Here is a 14,454-nt window from a genome sequence, read left to right as displayed (position 1 = left end):
TTCAGTCAGAACTCTAGAAGAGCTATCCAAGGTCCTGAACCCAATCCCCCAAATAGGTGGATTTGGATAGCTCCTTTAAAGTTCTGAGTTGGGCCAGATTACAACTCATGTCATAGCGTTACAATCCCATCATGGTGACCCTATATCCTTGCGCATTTATACCTTGTAGCACATACAATGACATCTGTTGCAATATTTTGGATAATACAGAATAAAATGTGGGAAATAACACTACAAAAGCAGTATGCAGAATGCGTAATGTGCCCCAACAGTTATCAGTACACTTCAATACTGATAAAAAGCACTTGTGTAGATCTAGCCTGTTTCTGACTGAAACCCAGAGCAGATTCACAGCCCCACTGAAACTGGAGCCACCAGGCTCCACTGACCATCCCTGTCATGTTCCCTAGCAACTGGTATACAGAAGTGTATACAGTGGTCCCAGTGAATGGTCTGAAGGGTCATGATATGGCAACCATGCAGAATGTCAGCAATAACACTGCCTGGGAACACTATGTATGCTGCACCATGTGCCAAATTGTCTTCTCATTCCAAGATATATAGCCACACAGGAATGTGCATACAGTGGCAACAACAGCTTAACAAGAACACTGATTATCAACATTCTCATGGTATTGATAATGCATGTGCAAGTAAGCCAAGGCTGCCATGGACTGCTAGTTCTCAGAATTGTACTGATGATATAGTACGGAAAGATGTAGCTGTTCAAGCTTTCCGCAGAAGCGAAATCCTAAAGAAAGCCATGCTCCAAAATCAGATGGGTCATCACACATATAATAACTTCTATATCATTTTAGTTCATTTTTGTTTAGAATAAACATTCATTTTTAAACCCCGAATTTTACTGAATTTGAAGTGATGAGTTTGCAGAAACATTGCTATTTGTATTTACAAATTAATCATAAGCAAGCCCAGACTAGCTATTCAGATACCCTATATGTTTACTTTCTACTTTCACAATATAAGGCATTCTAGCTAAAAGATATGAGGACAAGATTGGTTTTGCATGGAACTACATTGGGCAAATTCTCATGTGAATATTAAATGGAACATTTTCATTTAGCATTAAAAAGTGTCTTTTCCCATAAATGCTGACCCCAGGGTCATTGAACAAGTCGTGGAATTACTAAGCAGACTGTGCTGGGTACTTTTAAAGATAATCAGACCCATTTCCTTCTATTTTAAGGTAGTTCTGAGCTGAAAAGGGAGGTGAACATCCTGCACTCCCCATGAAATTACATTCCACTTTTCAGCAGTGTTTCATATCCGCTGGCAAAAAGATGCAAACCTGTTTACAAGGGCATGGTGTCAGGGGCAAAAAGGAAGATATCCCTGTTGCTAAAGCAAGTTCTTTCTTTTCCTCACCCAAGCAACTGCAGCATATCATAGGAAACATGACTTCAAAGAGGCATTTAAAACATGTGGAAGAGTAGAAGCTAGAGGGTCAGTGTGCCACTATGTAAAAGTAAAGTGCAGTGATCTTTAGCCCCACTTTAACCCTGCAGTGTCTTGGAGTCTCTTGTATCCTCTCCAAAACCCACAATCTATGCACAAGAGAACCCTAGCTCTATAATATAGATTTGCCTATTGCATTTATATTTCATAAACTGAAAGACCACCATCTGCCCACAAAGAAGAACATGTAACATTGTCCATAAATCAATAGGCTGTTCAATAGCATTTGCAAATGGCTTTCTACCAGCCGCTCATCCTCTTTAAGTTCTGCTTCCAGCGTCTTTCAAATACTACAGCATTATAATCTGACCAAATGTACAGTCAGAGAAGTTGATTCAGCTCTTCAGTTGAAAGCAACTAAACAAGGGAAGGCTATGGTAGATAACTGTAGGAGGCAAATGTTTGAAACATATGGATATCTATTATTGATTGGCAAATCTGACTGCTGGTGACATTGAGAGCCAGCATGGTGTAGTGGCTAGAGTGCTGGACTGGGAGTCGGGAGATCTGGGTTCTAGTCCCCACTCGGCCATGGAAGCCCACTGGGTGACTTTGGGCCAGTAACATACTCTCAGCCCAACCTACCTCACAGGGTTGTTGTTGTGAGGATAAAATGGAAGAGGAGGAGGATTATGTATGCCACCTTGAGTTCCTTGGAGGAAAAAAGGCGGGATATAAATGTAATAAATGAAATAAATAAATAAATTTTATCCTTGAAACTGATGAGCTTTGTGTTTTTAGGAGGGCTACTCTCAAACAATGGGTAACAAGAGATTATGAGCATCTCTACACCAGCCTAAAATCCTGCATTTGAAATGGGGCTTTCTGCTTCCATTTTAAATGCAGGATCACAACGACTCCCTTTTTCACGTGCTTCCTTTTCCCCCTCCCCTTTCCCCCTCCTTCTCTGTGTATCTGAGTTTTCCATATCATTCATTGATCTCGTTCCTCTTCTTGCCACTTTTCCTCTTTTCACAGAGGGAACTCAAGCGGAACACAGCAGGGTAATTTGATAGCTCATTATCTGTGATCTATTGAAAAATGGACCAAAGGGCATTTAGTGCAGCAGACACCTTGAAGGTTCATGGTGCCATGCAAAGAGCCTGGAGACTTCCATGACAGAGCCATATCAATAGCAGGATAAAAGCTCCATGTGAAGAAAGCCTATGTCTATGTTCCCACACAATTCGTGACACAAGGCCTACTTGTCTTCTCTGGGTCATCTGTTAGTACTGATCTCTATTATCCTCAAGCAAGATGCAAAAAAATGTTCTCAAAAGGCAGGGGTAGAGAAAATGTTGCCCTCCAGATGTCATTGGATTGCAAGTCTCATCAGCCCTAGCCAGCATAGCCAGTGGTGAGGGTTTCTGGGAGTTTCAGTCCAACAATATCAGGAGGACCACATCATCCCCATCCCTGTCATAATGCCTGATTCGCATAAACAAGCAATAACATTGTGGCTGCTTGAAACGCTTCGTTATGGTCAAGGTCTTTAGAAATCCAAACTCTTTGGAGGCTTCTTGATATTTTGTGGCTACTCACAACTGAGATCTACGGTCACTTACTTAATAGATTTTACCATGCCAAGCCAATTAAATTCTCCCAAATGAGGCGTAATGGAATAATGAAATGTGCAGATCTGCACAACTAGGAACTATACACAAACAGTTTGCCATGTGATGCATCCTTCACACAGTTTTATTTTCACGTGGCCACAATATGGCTGCCTGTTAGTCCAACTCTGGATCCTGACCCACATGTTAGACTAGAGCAAAAGGCAAGGAGCAACTATGGCTGGGACCTGTAAGGGAGTGAGGTAGCAATGCCCATGGTTGGAATTCCATGGAACATTGTGTCTGGAAGCCTTTGCAAGAGCCAGGTGAAAGTCAGGAAGAATCCCCAAGGATTCTGATAAGTTGCCCCAGAAATCCAGGGCCAGGCTGATCACAAAATCAAATCAGAACTCCCAGTCAGTGGTGAATCTACTACTTGTGTACAGATCACTCAATTTATTTAATGTTAATGATTACACATTCTCTTTTCCTGAACATCTCTGGAGGCTATGCAGACATTCTGCAACCATTGTATTAGGAAAAAATTAACCCTGTGTTCATCAGTGTTAATTGAGCCAGTGTAGTGTAGTGGTGAGAGTGACGGACTGGGAGCCCGGAGATCCGGGTTCTAGTCCCCACTTGGCCATGGAAGCTTACTGGGTGACTTTGGGCCAGTCACAGACTCTCAGCCCAACCTACCTCACAGGGTTGTTGTTGTGAGGATACAATGGTGAGGAGGAGGATAATGTAAGCCGCCTTGAGTTCCTTGCAAGAGGGAGAAAGGCGGGGTATAAATGCAATAAATAAATAAATAAATAAATAAATCAGAGGGCTCCCTCAAAAAATGGTTAAAAATGAAAATAGAAAGTGAAAATGGGAAGAATAGACTTCATTTGAACAATTACTTACTAAACTGCATTTCAGTAGCTACCTAGTGTGTGTGTTTTTTAATTGTCTAATTAATCATTCAGGCAAATTAGTTGAGTTGCCCTCAGTAAGAAACCAGGGGAAAATAACATTATAGCTATTGCTATTATGATCACATTGCTATCAGCATGGAGCCTGATCAAATTAGCAAATGTATTTTTTCTCAATATATCAAGTTAATGGTTTGCATTACAAAGTAAAGATAAGCAACAATATTAGTTGTAATTAGAATGTATATGTTTGTGGGGGAAAATATGGCATTATATAAAATGAACTATTTTTTCAGAAAAAAGCACTTTTATGGGCAATTCGGCAAATAAATCACTTCTCAAATTATATTTGGTAATAAAAATGTTATAATCAGCTTTGCTGTCAAATAACTGGGAAACTTTGTCTATGCTTATATATTAGTTTTTTCCCTCAGAATTAGTGTATCAGAACTCTTACCTATTTGTGCTGTACACACACATGCACACACACACATGCCTCTTCCTTCTCATGTAAACCTTAGTTGGAATGCTCCTACACATGGTCACACCATCATCCACCTCTTCCCTACCAAGACCTTGAGATCTTCTTTGGGGGCTCTTCTCTAGCTGCTTTTGCCAGGTGAGGTGCAGCAGGTGGCTACTTAATGAAAGGGTCTTTTCAGTGGTGGCGCCACAGTTGTCAAATCCTCTTCCCAGAGAGGTTCACCTGGCAATTCTGGGTTTTGGCACCTTTTTATTTTTCCAAGTCTTTTAAATCTGACCTAGTTTTTAAAACTCTGTTTTAGCAATATTGTATTATTCTTTGTATTTTAGGATGCGTTACTTTTTCTTCTTACTTTTTAGTTTTATGATGTGAGCCATCTGGAGAACCTTTTGTTACAGGCTGGTGAAATTGTAAAGGTAGTCAGGTTGTGTTACCAACTATATTTCTGAACCATGGACCACTTCCTGGAGAATAGGCTGGCTTGCAATAATTTTTATTATTTATTTATTTTATTTATTTAAAACATTTGTATCCTGCCCTATATAATTACGATTTCAGGGTGGCGTACAGATAAAATCAATTTAAGCAGTATAAAACAATAAATAATTTAAACAGCTAAAAACATATTAAACCATAAAACAAGTTAATACCAATTAAAATCTAAAACAATAAAATAGTTAAAACAATGTGCTACTCTGGGGAATGCATTTTAGTCCTCAAAGGCTTTGGTTAAAAAGCCGTGTTTTTACTTGGTGACAAAATGAGACCAATGTCTGCACCAATCAGGCCTCCAAGGGGAGGTATTCCACAAGCGGGGTGCCACAGCCGAAAAAGCTCATTCCCACCATAATGTATGTCTCGCACTGGAGGGCCCCTCCAACAGATCTCAGTCCATGGACAGGCATATATAGGGAGAGGCACTCCCTCAAATATTGAGGTCCCAAGCCACTTAGGGCTTTAAATGCCATCACCAAAACCTTGAATTCCGACCAGAAGCGTATTGGCAGCCAGATGTCCATTATTAATCTAGAGGATTAAGTAGGGCAGTTTACAATTATATTAACACTCCAGCACTGTTGGAGACAGTAAGTTAACTTGGAGAAGAAGGTTTTGGAAATCAAGGACTTTAAAAACTAGGGATGACGGAGAATTCCGCCACAGATGTCAGTGAGGCCGAATGCACTGGCATTCGGCCCCCCGAAACCCGTGGCGGAATGGCCTCCCACCCCCAGCCCCCCGAAGCTTACCTGGGGCGGATGTTCCGGCGGTGGCGGCAGCTGGTTTCTCAGCCGGCTGCTGTGGACTCAAATGGTCACCATAGCAAGTAAGTATTTACGTAAGTATTTACGTAGCCTATCATGGCAAAGGCAGCCACGCAAATGGCAGCCACCACGCCACTTGTGTAGCTGCCTTTGCCGTGATAGGCTATGTAAATACTTACGTAGCCTATCACGGCAAACTAAAAAAAAAAACAGCGTACACAAATGGCGGCGGCTAAGGTGGCCGCCATTTGCGTTCCCTTTTTTTCACTGTTTTAGCCTATGTAAATATTTATGTAAGCTATTACGGCGAAAAAAAGGGGAACGCAAATAGCGTAGTGGGTGCGATTTGCGTTCCCCTTTTTTTCGCCGTAATAGCTTATGTAAATATTTACGTAGGCTAAAACAGCGAAAAAAAGGGAACGCAAATGGCAGCTGCCGTAGCCGCCGCCATTTGCGTACGCTGTTTTTTTTTTCTGGAAGGCTGCCCAGTGGCTGGATGTCTGGCTGCGGGCGGCCCTGGCCGGCAGCTCCACTGAATTTCCGCGGAGCGGAGCCAGCCAGATCAGGATTTCGGGGGGAGGTGCAGTGCACCTCCCCCCCACCATGAATCACCCTGTCGAAAAGGTAAGTGACTTTCGTACATCCCTATTAAAAACACCCTACATGTATCTCTGTTCTCACTCTATCATGCAGTACAAGCTAAGAAACAGGCATTTTCCCTGTATATATTGGCTAAGTACAAGCTAAGAAACAAGCATTTTCCCTGTATATATTGACTTTCTAGATTCATATTGGACGTGCTGGCAATAGACCTACGTTCTAGCTTAACAGAACTGATATATTAATATATATTAAAGAAATGAGCACCAATTAGCTTCACAAACATGAATAAGAAACTCCCAAATGGCTTTTTGAAATAAAACATGGTGCATTCTCTTTAGGCTATGTTTTCCTTTGAAAGGGGGCTCTAAACACAAGGAAATCTGTGAACAGCTAGAGAGATATGCTCAGAGGGATACATTAATATTAAAAGACAAGCACAGGCATCAAGCATTTTTATTTCAGTATGTTAGACAGCACTCATACTTCCTTGTTTAAGACTAAGGTTTATGTATTTATTTTATTAATTAATTAACAGAAATTGCTAATCCACTTCCAGGAAAACCTTTTGCATCATGCTATCATACAACATTATATTTTAAGGGTAAAGGAGCATATCTATGCTTTGTTTTAGAGATTCATTTTCTTACATTACTCTCCAAAGATGGTCAAAAATCACCAGAATGATTTGGCATACATAATCCACTGTGCAACCATATAATTAGCACAAGCCAATCCTACAATCATAGAGTTGGATCTAGGCTTAGTCATACTTAGAGTAGACTGAAATCAATGGAACTTAAGATAGTTATGGCTAACTTAAGTCCCATTGATTTCAATGGATCTACTCCAGGGGTGGGCAAAATTCAACCTTGCGAAATCAACTCTTTTACTAGAACCTAGAATCATAGGTTTGGAAGGGGCCTACAAGACCATCAATTCCAACCCCCTCCTCAGTGCAGGAAGCCTGATTCCCAAGCGGTCTCCCATCCAAGTACTAACCAGGGCTGACCCTGCTTAGCTTCCGAGAGCAGACGAGATCGGGCACATCCAGCCCTTATAACTAGGACTTCGATCCAACCCACAGAAGTGGGAGGAATCCTATGGACCATCTTGAAACAGGACAGCCTGACATATTCTGAAAGTTTAAATTCCTAAATATGCTCATCATCATTAGATAACTGGTCTAGAACTTAAGAAATTTGTATAAAGTAATTTCCTCTTGGCTTAATCCCAGTTGACAACACGAAAAATTGTTCTGCCTCTTGTTTGGCACATAGACCAAGATAGGGCAACTGTTAAAGCCTCTAGCAGGTGGACATAATGGGCAGTATCCAATGGTGTCATTCTGCAGACTCAAATAGTGCTGGCAGTGCTCCACTGAATTTTTTCATTCACTCCCAGCATTCCCCATATTCATTATGTAAGCACTTGTGCATTTTACTTGTGCAAGTGGTTGTGTAAACACTTGCACAACCATACTTGTGCAAATGTAACTTTAGTTGGATTCTCCTCTTGTGCATAATTTGGAACCTAGCTTCTGCTAGTACAATGACATTTGTGCTCACGGAATGACGCAGTTGGATACTACCCAATGTGTCTGAACTTCAACTCCCTTGCTGTATCCATTATTTTTATTGCTTTATACCATTTCTATTAACTGAATCATAGAATCATAGATTTGGAAGGAGCCATTTAGGCTATCAAGTCCAACCCCCTGCTCAGTGCAGGAATCCAGTTTAAAGCATCCCTGACAAATGACTGTCCAGTCTCTGCTAGAATATCTCCAGCGATGGAGAGCCCACCACCTACCTAGGCAGATGGTTCCAAATGGGATAGATTGGAGAATATAAAGCAAGTAAATGCTGAAAGACAGCTGTGTTTCTCCCAGTGATAAGACCAGTTATACATGCTTCAAAGCAAAAGGAGAAGGAGAAGAGGTATGAGTAATCCCTTCCTGGATAAGTAACAGCTAACTTCAGTGACATGTGTCTGTTACTTCCTGATATGCACAACTTTCCACTCCTTGTCTTCTATCTCTAGCTTGAACAACTATCTTATTGCGTATAATTCTGCACATTTAATGGGAGCATCACATCATCGCTTCAAGTACTGAAAAAGTGTCTATGGTGTGTTTCACCCCATATCTTTATCCTGCTTAAAGACATAATGAACAGCTTTATTTTTAGAGGCTCTTGCATTTTTGTATGTCTTTTCTTATTTTAAAGGTTTTCAGTGTAAAGATTTGAGGTTTCTACATGTGATGTTGCTGCAAAAATTTATTAAAATAGAGGAACTCAATGCACAAAATGAGGTCTCCAAGCGTTGATCAATTTAATTGGTAGGTCAATCAACTAAACCTTGAGTTGCAGATTAAACTGTGGCTCCTGATTAAGCTGTAGAATCAGAGATGCAGTAGTCCCTCCTGCCTGTGACAAATTTTATTTTTAAAAAAGTTAAAGAGAGCTTTTCATTCCAATTGGTATCCAACAAAGCTAGCATCTGCAGGATGAAATTGCTATGGTTTTCCTTCTAGCCATAATCACAGTCAAGTTAAAGGCAAAATCCTATGCATTTTTAGACAGAAAAAAATCTTCCAGCATTCCTCAGATCCACCCTGGATACTTGTAAGCCTCTGAAATTGGAGGTTTACGAGTATCCTATGCAGAGTGGCAGGAGCATCACACCCGCCGCTCTGCATTTAAGCTAGATGGGCTATTTTGCCCATCTAGCGGAGGCTTCGGGGAAGGGGAGGGAAGGAGGCTGGGACAGGCCCATAGGACTCCTTGTACGGTCAATATCCCAGTCTCCTCTCCTTTCCACCCCCAGAAATTTCTCTCCCTTTTTCCTTGGGAGAGAAATGCGCTGGCTACGAGAGGGAAGGGGAGAAGAGTGCGGTTTCTGGGCTCCGAGGTCGGTGCCCTGTTTCTGACCTCAGAGCCCATAAATCAAGCAATCCTATGTCCCCTCCGATGCTGTCTGGGGGTCATAGGGTTGCTCTCTAAATCTCTTATCACTACATTGAAATCAAAGTGGATATGTCTTTTAAACTGCCTTGTCTTCAATGATATCGATGGGGTTTGAGCTTCTTGGGGCTGCCAGTCCCCATGGTAAGCGCAAACTCAAGGGCCTGCTGATGTCTGTAGAATTTATTTTCAGTTATGTGAGAGCAGGACTGAAACGTTAGTAAACTGTTAAGTATCTATTAGTTTTATTAGTTCGGTAAATTCAAGTAATTGAAAATAAGCTCTATATTTAAATGTATGTGATGCTTCTTACCCTTTGCAAATGGTCCAGGCTAGAGCTAATGAACAGAACCAAATCATCATGCCAGTTATGTCAAACTTGACAGACTCCCTTCCACTGATTCAGTTGTACACTTACTGCTCCCTTGATATAAAACTGGACACACACACACACACACACACACACACAAATCTTTTGCTTTCAACACTGATGTACTATGTACACAATATTCAGCCCTGAAATAAGAAAGCCCTGTTACAAAGACATTCTCTCTGAAATCAATATTGTTTTGTTTGCCTTTATTCAGTAGTGTGCATTAATATATTATAAGCCTCATAAAACATCAGTGCATCTAAGAAGCCTAGAGCTTGGCAAAAGGAAGTTTTTCTTTTGATAGCTTTAGAGTTGGGGTACAAACACTACTTCCCAGTTATTAGGAAGAAAAGAGAGGTGAGAAGTGGAAGTAAGATGCCATTTGATAATAAACAGCTATTATAGAAATCTATTTAATTGTAATGGTCAATATATGATATAAAGTTGCTGTTTTTAAAAAGAAGGAAAAAAGTATAGGACAAATCCCTAAGTGTCCCCAGCTTATCAAAAATGTCCAGTTTATGATATCCTTTGTAAACTGATACTGAAAACATTCTGAGCAATAATGGTTGCATTCTTAAACTATTTGGCTGGAAGTAAATCCCACTGAAATCAAATAGATTGGGGTGAATATCTGTGTTTTTGTAGCACCAAGATTGGCTAGGCAAATAGATGCCCCTGATTAGATGTATCCATTTTATTAGGTTTACTAGAGAAATAACAAAGCAGCTAGATGATACAAAGGCTCTTCTGAAGTACATATTAAAAAAGGAAACCTGAGAAGTAATAGCTTAAGACTTCGATCCTACACACACTTACCTGGGAGTAAGACTGCCCCTTTTCAGCACATAACACCTTTGCTGTAGGAACTGCACTGGCTGCCTATTTGGTACTAGACCAGGTTTAAGGTTCTGTTACTGTTGTATAAAGTCCTAAACAACTTGAGAGGAGTATACTGGAGAGAGCACCTTCTCTCTTATCAACCTGTCTGGTCACTGAGATCATTGGATGAAGCACTCCCGGTAGTTCCACATGGACCTGAGGTCCATTGAGACTACAGTCCACTAGGAGTAGAGCTTTTAGTGTACTGGCTCCCCCTCTTTGGAATTCTCTGCCACTTGATTTCAGGCAGGCACCAACATTGCTTTGTTTTCATCGTCTGCTAAAGACATTTTTATTTAAACAAGCCTTTCCTAAATGTCCAGTCACAGATTTATAACTTGATTTCATTTTTATTTTTTGTATTTTGATTGGGATTTTTTTCTTTACTGTTTCCTGCTCAGGAATCGTTTTAGATATAGAGTGATTTATACAGTTTATAAATCTCTCTATGAAGAGTGATAAGTAAGTTTTACTGATTTGGAACTGTTGTTACTGATGCTTTTTTATTGCTCTTATTGTATTGTGTTTTATCACATTCTTCGTTCTGTCTTGTTGGAAGCAATGGTTGTAACAATAACATTCATTCATTCATTCATTCATTCACATTTTATAAATAAATACAAAGATATACCGAGTTAGACAATGGTCCATCTAGCTCAGTACTGTCTACAGTGGCTCTCCAAGATTTCAGACAGGGAATCTTCCTGGAGATGCCAGGGATTGAACCAGGGAACTTCTGCATAAGAACATAAGAAGAGGCATGTTGGATCAGATCAAGAGTCCATCTAGTCCAGCATTCTGATCACGCAGTGGCCAACCAGCTGCCCATGTACCCACAAGCAGGGCATGAGTGCAACAGCACCCTCCCACCCATGATGCCCAGCAACTGGTATACATAGGCATATTGCCTCTGATACTGGAGGTAGCATATATCCATCAGGACTAGAAGCCATTGATAGCCTTCTCCCCCAGGAATTTGTCTAACTCCCTTTTAAAGCCATCCAAATTGGTGGCCATCGCTATGTCTTGTTGTAACAAATTCCATAGTTTAACTATGCACAGTGAGTAGTAAATACAGTGTGAAGAAGAACTGCATGCCAAGTGTGTGCTCCACCACGGAGCTGCACTCTTCAGCAGAAGGATCTGAAGATCTGAAGTCCAAAAGTATCTGGAGGACATCAGGTTGGAGAAGTCTGTGGTAGTGTTACACGCAAATTGATACCGCACTTCATGTACATTGGCTTTATTTACAGATATTTGAAAATATGCTGATTAAAGGGCTTCATAAATCTTCTCTTAGGCCATGACTGAGTTTTACACAAATCCCAACCAAACCTCACTATGGTATGAAAACAGAAGCCTTCGTTCTTTTGTATGATTTTAGTTCAAGTCCCATGGACAAGATGCATGGAATTGTAGCTACCCAGAGCTTGAAGCAAATAATAAAGGCTATAAATTCTGGAGAGTTTCCCGGGCTTATTCTGCTTTTGCAGCTTCCACTATCAAAGAGATAGGCAAGTTTTAAAATGAATCTGTGCCTTAATTCTACAGAACTGGGGAAACCTGCAGTGAAAATAGCACACAAAACATGTGTGTCTGTGTGTGCATCTGTGTGTGTGTGTGTGTGTGTGTTCTTTTTGAATTCCTGACCCAAGAAGGACTTGCATTTATTTTCAAGGTTTTCAGAATCTCTCTCAATGGCCTTTTAGAGAAATACAATAGGGGAACAAACAAAAACCCCCATCAGTGCATCCTCTGTCCCACTGAAACCCATTTATCTTTAAACAAGGATGGTACAATTACAGCAATTAAAGGCAAGCTTAATTATAGAGCTAAAATCGTTAAAAATAGCCAACCTTGAAGAAATCAAGTTCTCGCCTTTCCTAATATGGCTTCGTCTCTGGAAAAAGCAATGAAGGACCTTGTGGCATCACATAGAAATAGGAAAGAAAGCGGAAAGTGCATCAAGAAGGGAAAGAAAAACAATGTTGAAAAGCTTTGCAACATTTGTGGTGGCCAGGTGGATAATGGGGAAAGAATGATGGACTCTTTCCCCATAGGAGTGAATGGCAAACATTCACTTTTATGGGGAAAAGGAAAGAAATGTGCTTGGAACATCACTGAGGTGGTGACTTGATCCCTAGTGATCAAGAATTCCAGCATTACATAGCCACTTTCCCCCAAAGTTTCAACTATTTTAACATCATTGTCCAACTCTTCCCTATAGAAAGCTATGGAAATGCTAAATTCCAATTAATATGGGGACATTTTCTTGGATTATATGCCAGTGCAGGCCTGTAAAGAGACATGCCTGACACAAGCCTTTTATTTTATGGTTTTTTTTCTATGTAACTATTTAATTATCCAAGTTTTGCTCAATAAATTTACTTACATACATGAAAGCTATACTCATTAAATACAAGATGATATGAAGGATGGAGGGGAAAACCTAAAGGGGAGGAAATATGGGGTTAGAGGGTCAGGAGGGGAGGGAGGGTTTACTGTTGATATTGTACTGGAAAATAAAAGAAATATCTAATGAACTGTTAATAACAGAAATGTTAGGAAATTTGACCCGCCTTGTTGCCTTCCTTATATTCTGAAAGAGGAAGCTGTCAGCAAGGCATATCAAGAATTTGCTGAATACTTAATAGAGTTTGTTTCCCAACAGATATCAGGCTAGTGATAGGGAAACAATGGCCCTGTTCAGATGCACATTGGGGAAGGGTGGTTAGGCTAACCATGGTGCATGGTGGTTACCGCTAACCACTGCGAATGCTACTGCTACACATGCAGGTAACTATGTTCCACCATGTGGTTAGACTAACCATTCTCTAACCACCCTCCATCCTACAGGAACCCGCAGTTCTCTGGATGGGCGGCCATGCATCCTAGCAGCCTTTGCGCTGTGAGCCATTTTGGTGCTTGTTCCTGTCGGCCATTTTGGAAGAGAAATTGCTTTCAAAAAGAAATTCAATAGTGAAGAAATTTCAGAGAAATTCTCAAGGGTTGGGTTTGGGTTCCTGGGGCTTATCTTACTTAGGCGTGTATATGAGTGCACTGTCTTTCATTGTACAATCATCTCTTTAGCAGCCTGTAGCCTCCTCAGCAACCTACACTTCAATTGAAGCCCAGTGGAAGGCACCATGAGCTAATTCCTCCCTTACAGCTTTTTCAGATCAGGACATGCAGGCAGCCAGGGAGGCTAGCTGTGATTAAGTCACCAAAAGAAATTATAGACTGTCCAGAGAATGAGGCAGAACAACGGAAGCCCCTTTCATGGGGGAAGAAAATTTCTGGAAACTGGAGGAAAGATTTTGGCAGAGCACTGACTCCACCACATCCCTGGAGCTGGACATAGCACTGCCCCCACCCCCTCACACCTGCATTGCGGTGGATGCAAAATGAGGACCAGCCTGCCAACACAGTTGATGTTGTTGCAGTTTTTGCTGTTGGGAAAATCCTCCAAACCCTTACCAAAAATGAAAGAAACTATGCTACAGGCCTTGCCAATGGGGAGCCCTACCTCTGAGAAACTGTTGAGAATTTCTCCTTCCCCTAGAGAAATTTGGTGAAATTATCTCCCAAATTTCTCTGCCCACAAATAAGGTGAAGAATTTTGAGAGACCATCTGTGCACAGCTCTAAGTATGATACATTGTTACTGTTAGCTAGCTGCTACCTGCTCAACTGACACGGGAAACTAAAGCTCTGTAAATATTAGGAAATCACTATACCCAGACCAAGAAAGGAAACAACAACAAAATATCCCACCCTCTGCTCCATGAAAAAAAGCTTTAAGGGCGCAATCCTACAGGGACAGACCAACTGTCCAATGCAGGGCAGGTGGAGCACAGAGGGAATCTCCTCCTCCACACTCCGGCTGTCCTGCATTTGTGGCTAGATGGCTGATTTTGGCTGTCTAGCTAGGATGCCTTGGAG

Source organism: Heloderma suspectum, chromosome 5 (assembly GCF_057233095.1).
Source record: "Heloderma suspectum isolate Gila_16-S chromosome 5, 16-S_ref, whole genome shotgun sequence".
Lineage (NCBI taxonomy): Eukaryota > Metazoa > Chordata > Lepidosauria > Squamata > Helodermatidae > Heloderma > Heloderma suspectum.
Note: the sequence above shows the minus strand (reverse complement) of the source record.